General features: G+C 36.3%; 1 non-coding gene across 1 annotated transcript; it reads left to right on the forward strand.

Annotated features, from left to right (window-relative positions):
* The first annotated feature begins 342 nt into the window (after positions 1–342).
* On the forward strand, positions 343–449 carry LOC143666397 (U6 spliceosomal RNA). Its single transcript, XR_013167598.1, has one exon. It is a non-coding gene; the product is annotated as a U6 spliceosomal RNA (small nuclear RNA).
* The last annotated feature ends 7,356 nt before the right edge of the window (positions 450–7,805 follow it).

Below are 7,805 nucleotides of genomic sequence, written 5' to 3' on the forward strand. Positions count from 1 at the left end.
ACCTTTGTGATGGAGTGCTTCAAAGTACAGAGCATTTTCGCATGGATGAGCTCCCATTTATCTATCTTTCTTTTGTTGCTTGTGATTTGGGGTAATGTCTAAGAAACCACAGCCTAACACAAACTCCTGAAGATGTTTCTCTATGTTTTCTTATAGGAGTTTTACAGTTGTGGTTCTCATATTTAAGTTTTTAATCCATTTTGAATTAATTTTTTTTAATTTGGTGTGAGGTAAGGGTCCACCTTCATTCTTCTTCATATAGGTATCCAATTTTCCCCATACATTTCTTGACAGTCTTCCCCATTGAGTGGTTTTGACACCTGCATCAAAAATGAATCTGCCATGCTCGCTTCGGCAGCACATATACTAAAATTGGAACGATACAGAGAAGATTAGCATGGCCCCTGCGCAAGGATGACACGCAAATTCGTGAAACGTTCCATGTTTTTTATTAAATGTTGTGTTAGTTAATTTTCTTTTTTAATTAATAAAAAAAAAGAATAACCTCCAGGGAAAAAAAATATATATATATAAATATTAGAGGGAACAAATGTTAAAATTAAAATATATGTATTGGATAGATGGCCAATGAGAGGGAGGGTAAGGGGTATTGTGTATGAGTTTTTTCTTTTTTCTTTTTATTTCTTTTTCTGCAGTTGATGCAAATGTCCTAAAAAATGATCATGGTGATGAATATACAACTATGTGATGATATTGTGAGCCATTGATTGTACACCATGTATGTAATGTTTGTATGTTAAGAATGTATGTGAGGGGCGGGCCGCGGTGGCTCAGCGGGCAAAGTGCTTGCCTGCTATGCCGGAGGACCTCGGTTCGATTCCCGGCCCCAGCCCATGTAACAAAAACGGAGAAACAGAATACAATAAAACAAGAAAATGTTTAAAAATGTTTCCCTTTCTTCCTTCCTTCCTTCCTTCTATCCTTCCTCCCTTCTCTCTGTCTTTCCTTTAAAAAAAAAAAAAAAAAAAAAAAAAAAAAAAAAAAAAAAAGAATGTATGTGAAAAAAAAAGAATGTATGTGCTTCTACGTTGTATCAATAAAAATTTTAAAAAAAAGTAAAAAAAAAAATGAATCTGCCAAAGATATGAGGGTTGATTTATTATCTTTCAATTTGATTTTATGGCTTGCATGCCTGCCTTATGTGAGCATCATGATGTTTTGATTACTATAGTTTTCAATATGTTTTTAAATCAGAACATGTGAGTCCTCCAAATCTATTCTTCTTTTTCAAGATGGTTTGACTATTTGGGTTCCCTTACTCTCCCATATGAATTTGCCAACTGGCTTTTTTCATTTCTGAAAAGAAGGTTTTGGAATTTTGGTTGGGATTGCATTACATCTATAAACTGCTATGGGTAGAATTGACATCTCAAAAATATTTAGTCATCCAATCTGTGAACATGAAATGCCCTTCCAATTATTTATGTCTTCTTTCATTTCTTTTAGCAATGTTTTGTTGTTTTCAACATAGAAGTCCTTTATAACCTGAGTTAAATTTATTCTCAGTTAAATTTGATTCATTTAATTGCTATTGTAAATGGAATTTATTTTCTTGATTTCTTCTTCAGATTGTTCATTACTAGTTGCAATGGTTTGAAGCGATACATACTCCAGAGAAATAAAAAAAAACATGTCCTTCTACCTGATCCATTCCTGTCGGTTTGAACCCATTGTAAGTATGAACTTTAGATGAGGTTACTTCAGTTAAGGTACAGCCCAGCTCAATCAGGATGGGTCTCACTCCTTTTACTGGAGTCATCTACAGCAGAATGAAATTCATATATAGGGAGAGAAAGCCACAGAGGGAGCAAACAGAAGCGGAACATCCACAGATCCCAGGAAAGAAAGGAAAGACCAGGAAATGCCACCATACGTCTTGCCAGGTGACAAGCTAAGTGCCAAGAATTGCCAGCAGCCAGCCCCAGAGCACTGCAGTCTTCAAGTAAAAGGCAGCACCTCCATGATGGATTGATTTGGACTTTGTCATAATCTCAAAACCTGGAATAAATAAGTCATCACTGCTCAAGCTGACCCATTGCATCATAATTCCTTGAGCAGTCCAGGCAACTAAAACACTAGTGACTAGAAATCCACTGGATTTTCAACACTGGTCTTCTCCAACACCAATCTGCTGAAGTTTTTATTATCTCTAGTAGCTTTGTTGGGGATTTTTCAGAATTTTCTCTATATAGAATCATGTCATCTGTAAGTAGGGAAAGTTCTACTTCTTCCTTTCCATTCTAGATGGCCTTCTAGTTCTTTTTCTTGCCAAGTTCCTGCGGCTAGAACCTCCAGTACCATGTTGAATAACCTGGTGACAGTGGGACAGTGTTCCTGACCTGAGAGGGAGAGCTTTCAGTCTTTCCCCACTGAGTATAATGCTAGCTCTTGGTTTTTCATGTATGCCTTTATCATGTTGAAGAAGCCTCGGTGTATTCCTTGTCTTCTCAGTGCTTTTATCTGGAAGGGTGTTAGATTTTGTCAAGTGCCTTTTCTGCATCAGTTGAGATGTGTTTTAATTCCCTTCATTTTATTAGCATATATTATATGAATTGATTTTCTTATGTTGAACTACTCTTGCACCAAACTCAAGCATGATGTATAATTCTTTTAATGTGCTGTTGGACTTGATTTGATAGTACGTTATTGAGGGTTTTTCTATCCGTATATTCATAAGGGTTCTGGGTTTATAATTTCCTTTTCTTGAGGTACCATTATCTGGCTTTATTATAAAGTGAAGTTGGCTTCATAGAATGAGTTAGGAATTGTTTTTGGAAGAGTTTGAGTAGTATTGGTGGTAAAATTCACCAGTGAAACCATCTGTTTCTGGGTCTTTTTTTCTCAGTCTTTTTACTATTGATTTAATCTCTTTACTTGTTATTGTTCGTTGAGATCTTATTTTTCTTCTTGAAATAGAAGGTAAGTCATTTGTATATTTTTGGAAATTTTTCCATTTCATCTGGATTATCTAGTGTGTTGGTATACTGTTTTTATAGTATCCTTTTAGAATCCCATTTTATTTCTGTTTGGTCAACAGCAATGTGCCCCCTTTTATTTCTGATTTTGGTTATTTGTGCTCACCCTTTTTTTTCTCCTTAGCAGTCTAGCTAAAGGATTATCAATTTGAATGATCTTTCCAAGGAACCAACTTTAGTTTTGTTGATTCTATTATTTTCTAATTTTTTATTTCAGTTATTTCTATTCTACTCTTATTTACTTTCTTCTGCTTGCTTTGATTTAGTTTGCTCTTCTTTTTCTAGATCCTCCTGTTGTTCTCCTCCCTTTAAAACATGTCCCATATGATTCAACTCCTTTCAACCCATGCTAAATCCTGGGTGATTTAAAAATGTTTTCTACATCCTAGAAATGTCTTTTTTATTGTAAGATGTGCTAAGAGTCGGGATAAAGACAAGACACACATTGTTAATCATAAGAAATAATAAGCTAATAATAATAATAAGTTAATCATAAGAAAATACTCAATACTACAGAAGTTCACACATAAAAAAGAGATGTATATCTGATTGAATGAGGAATTGGATGAAGGAAAGACTTTGTGGAGGAAATGAGACTTGAACTGGCCTTAAATATAGCTAAGCTCCAAAATTAGAGAAAGGATATTTAAAAATCTAAATGATTATATCACTTTCTAGCTTAGAATCTTTTCCATCGCCTTTAGGATGGCATGCAGATTTGGAAACACGGAATATAAGGTCCTGTGGCCGGCAGACCTGGCCTACCTCTCCATCCTCTCATCCCATCACAGCCTCACGTAACAATCTGTGCCCAGGTCCTATGGAACTGACTTGGAGCCACTGAATTTGTGGCTTCTACTGCTCAGATTATACTTGAGCTCTCCTCTTTGTCATAGCTTCCTTCTCTACGACCTGGCCGCACCAGCTCCTATGCATCCCCACCAAATCATGCCAAACCCCACTTTCTCTGAATGACAGTAATTTTATTTTTGTTTGTTTTCTTGCTTATGTCTCTCGTGTACTCATTCCATGTACTTCTAGGTTGTGCCTTGAAAACTTTCTCTTTGCCACAACAGTTTTTGTCCTTTGATATTGGACAAAAAATTTGAATCAATTATACTCCCCAGTTCATGCCACATTATCTCATTCATCCAAATTCTGTCATTTGTTTTAGATTTTTATTTATTCTCTCTTAGATCCAAACACACTCCCATGGCCCCACCACTATAGGCCTCTATTCTTCCTGTTTAATTAGTATCATTTTACTTATATATTATCATAAAATGTTTATTACTTGAGCCCATGTGCTTTTTGCTTTATATAAATGCGCGGCTTTTTAGTTTTCACTGTTTCATATTTTTCACTAAATATTATGTATTTAAGGTCTATCCATGTTGTTGTCAATCCATGTAATCCATTCTTCTAGTTGCTATATTTGTCCCTGGGGTGCATACATTCCTCCAGTGCGGGCACCCGGGTACCTGGATGTACCTGCCATCACATCCACACAGGTATGCATACTGCACACACGTCTACACACATTCACACATACACACATGTGCAGAAACATCAGGCACACACGCACACACGTACACAAATTCCGCAATGCCAAAGCTCCTCAATGCCCTGCTATGAACAGATGTTAGAACGTCTTTGGCGTATGGACCTAGGAGTAGGGCTGCTGACTCATACCCCATGCTCATACCTAGTTTGTCTAAGGAGTGCCGGAAGGTCTTCAGAATGGCTGAGGATTCTCATATCTCCATATTTCTTCCAGAACTCAGCGTTATTCTGATTTCTAATTTTTGTCAGTGTACTTATGTGTAAATTACATTTATTTACTAGTACAACTTCCCAACACATATAGAATGGTGCTTCTTATTTGTCCATCTAGTCTGGACTAGCTTGTATGATTGTCTAGGGCATTAAATTCTGAAGACACTGAGTAAATATTTGAAGAATAAAGATGTCAAGAAAGCAAGACTGAGGGTGAAAGATGGAGCGATTACCCAAATTTATTAAACTAGGAATTGGCTGGATGATTTAGATGTGATACAGTTCTGTCTTCCATTACATGCTTCCATTAGCACATCGATATCAACTATTTACATATTTCACTCTTTTGGTAGCAATAATAGCAAATGCCTCGAGGGCCTTTATGTATATCACTAATTTTCAGACATTTCTTTGTATATAGCGTACCGTGTATACCTCTATGTTGTAAAGTTGTGTTTTACACCATATCATAAACAAGAAGCAGAAGTCAGGTTAAGCAGTTAGTAAACTTCTTCCCGTCAGTCAGGTGGAGACCTCCCAGCAGGGCTTCAGCCTTAGCACCTCCGTCTGCCTCACCAGGTTCTCCATGTCTTAGGATGTGCTCTCATTTTCTAAGCCTCATCCAGGGGCCAAAAATCACAATTCAGATCTTGTCAGATAAGCCTGCTAATTCACATATGTCAAGATTGCCCAAGGAATTCTTTGTTTGCTTTATTCTGACCTTTTCAAAGTCTTCATTAGTTTATACATTTTGAAAGTATTCTTTAAAGCATTGTACAATAAATAATTTAATCCATTTATCATTGATTGATATCCTGCTCATGCCAAAAAGAATTTTAAGTGGCAAATAGTTTATCACTTTTGATTGCAATGATGTATATCCTTTTATGTGCTTTCTGATGAGCTGGACATATTTTTCCTGAAAGCTTATTGTTCCTGCTTAGAGAAAAGGTCATTTGCATTACTATGGCCCTTTTCAGGCTCACAGTGAGGCAGCGCATCATATTCTTACACACACAGATTGGCTTCTCTCAGATATATTTGACTTTATCCATTATAAAGTTATATGATTCTTCTTACACTCTGGTCCTGTGTTACACAGGATTTCTAATCCTGTATTGATTCCTTGGAAAGAAGCAGGCACACATATAGCTGATGAGGTTGGAAATCCAAAGCTCTGAATTTAAGTTGTTCTCTGGTGAACCACACACAGTAATTAAGAGCACTTAATGGTGAGTCCTCTATTTTCCTGCCTATAACTTATAGTAATGCACTTGCATTTTAATATGGATGCCCATTATTATTTGAGCAAACACTTTCTCTAGAAGTATGTCCAAGGCACTGTCAATGATTGAATCCTCATGACAACCCTGTTATGCAGGTACTGGTATTATCTTCACTTAACAAATGAAGAAATTGAAGCACAGGGAGGACAACGAACTTGCCCAAGAGCACACAGCTTGTCAGTGGTGGAGCAAAAGAGCCAAAGCACAACAAGATCTTCAGAGTTTCCATAAAATTACAAAAGGCTATTATAATATATGTGAAAGAAAAAGTTTACTCTGTGACGAAGAAGAGATGCTCCTCCGTGGGATGCAGTCCCCATGGTGTAGTTAGTTCTCTTTACTTTTCTAATTAAGAAATTCCATTCCAACAATCTTCGGTGTTCATGGATTATATTGTCAAAAGACCAGCTGGCCAAATTCCTCTGACCCTCGCTCCCCTGCCAGTGTTTGCTGCTGCTTCTGTTATTCTTTAAACCAAAACACCACTGTCTACCAACCATCAAAGCATAGTCTAATAAATTAAATGCCCTTTTTCAAATTTCACCAAGGAGAAGTGTATCCAAATCTAGAATTCATGGCACGAAGTCTTATCTGTCATTCCATTATTTGATATAGATACCTAAAATTCACTTTTATAACATTAATAGGCTATATTTTATTTTAATCAGCAGTTGCACAATATTTAGCCTTTTAAATTAACAGAACATGTCAATAAACATTTCTGAAGCATTCATCATATGTAAAGTACCATGCTAAGAACTGTGGGTGGTGAGATAAATAAGATTTCTAATCTCTGAAAATGTATATACAGAAAACAAAACTTAAAAAAAAGTCAAATTTTTATGTGCCATTGTTAAAAGTTTATTTGTGTTAAAAGCATCAGATACAAAGCTTAATTTAATATTCCTTTAAACAATGAAATTAACATTGGAATTTATTTTAATTTAAGATTCATAAACATGGAGGTTTGCTTCTGGTCTAGCCACGAATGAAAGTGAAAGGACACCCAAGGTTGAGATTGCTTTCCAAGTTCAGGTTAAAGACATTTTGACAAACAAATGTACTGACCAAGGTTAACGTGCTTGAACAATTAATTCAAATGAGAACGCCATTGGAGATCATCCAATATTCGGTCTGGAAAATGTGTTGAAAATAATGCATTTTGCAGAAATTTCAGATAGATTTATGCTTTGTTATTGTGCTTCAGCTCCGCATTATTCCTCAACAGGAATAATGTAGTGACGTCATGGTAAGATTGGAAAGGCTTTCTAAACAGAGATAACAAACTTGTTATTCCACTTTACCACGCATCCACGGATGCGGCGTCAAACCCAGGGAAGAAAATCTGTTAACTTTTAACCTCAAGTCTGCACTGCCCACAGTTGGCTCTTACTCATTCTTTAGAAACAACCTTAAAATGTCCAAGTAGAGACACCTTCCCTGAGCACCCAGTAAAGCAATCCCGTTATATTTTCTCAAGTAAATCTATGCTTTTATAGCACCTGCTCTGATTTTTCATCACGTAGAAACTTGTTTTTTTGTTTGGTTGGTCCTTCTCCAATTCAATTATAAGCTATAAGGAACAAGACACACAGGTCTTGGTACCACTGGATATCAACACCTAACACAGGGCCTGTGACAGTAAACTCGTTTATTCCTGGATGAATAAATTAATATGGTCATGACCTGCATCCTCATGTGGGAATTTCTGAAATCTGTCTTAGTTGATGGAAGCTATTCTCTTCAG

Source organism: Tamandua tetradactyla, chromosome 22, assembly GCF_023851605.1.
Source record: "Tamandua tetradactyla isolate mTamTet1 chromosome 22, mTamTet1.pri, whole genome shotgun sequence".
NCBI classification, from domain to species: Eukaryota; Metazoa; Chordata; class Mammalia; order Pilosa; family Myrmecophagidae; genus Tamandua; species Tamandua tetradactyla.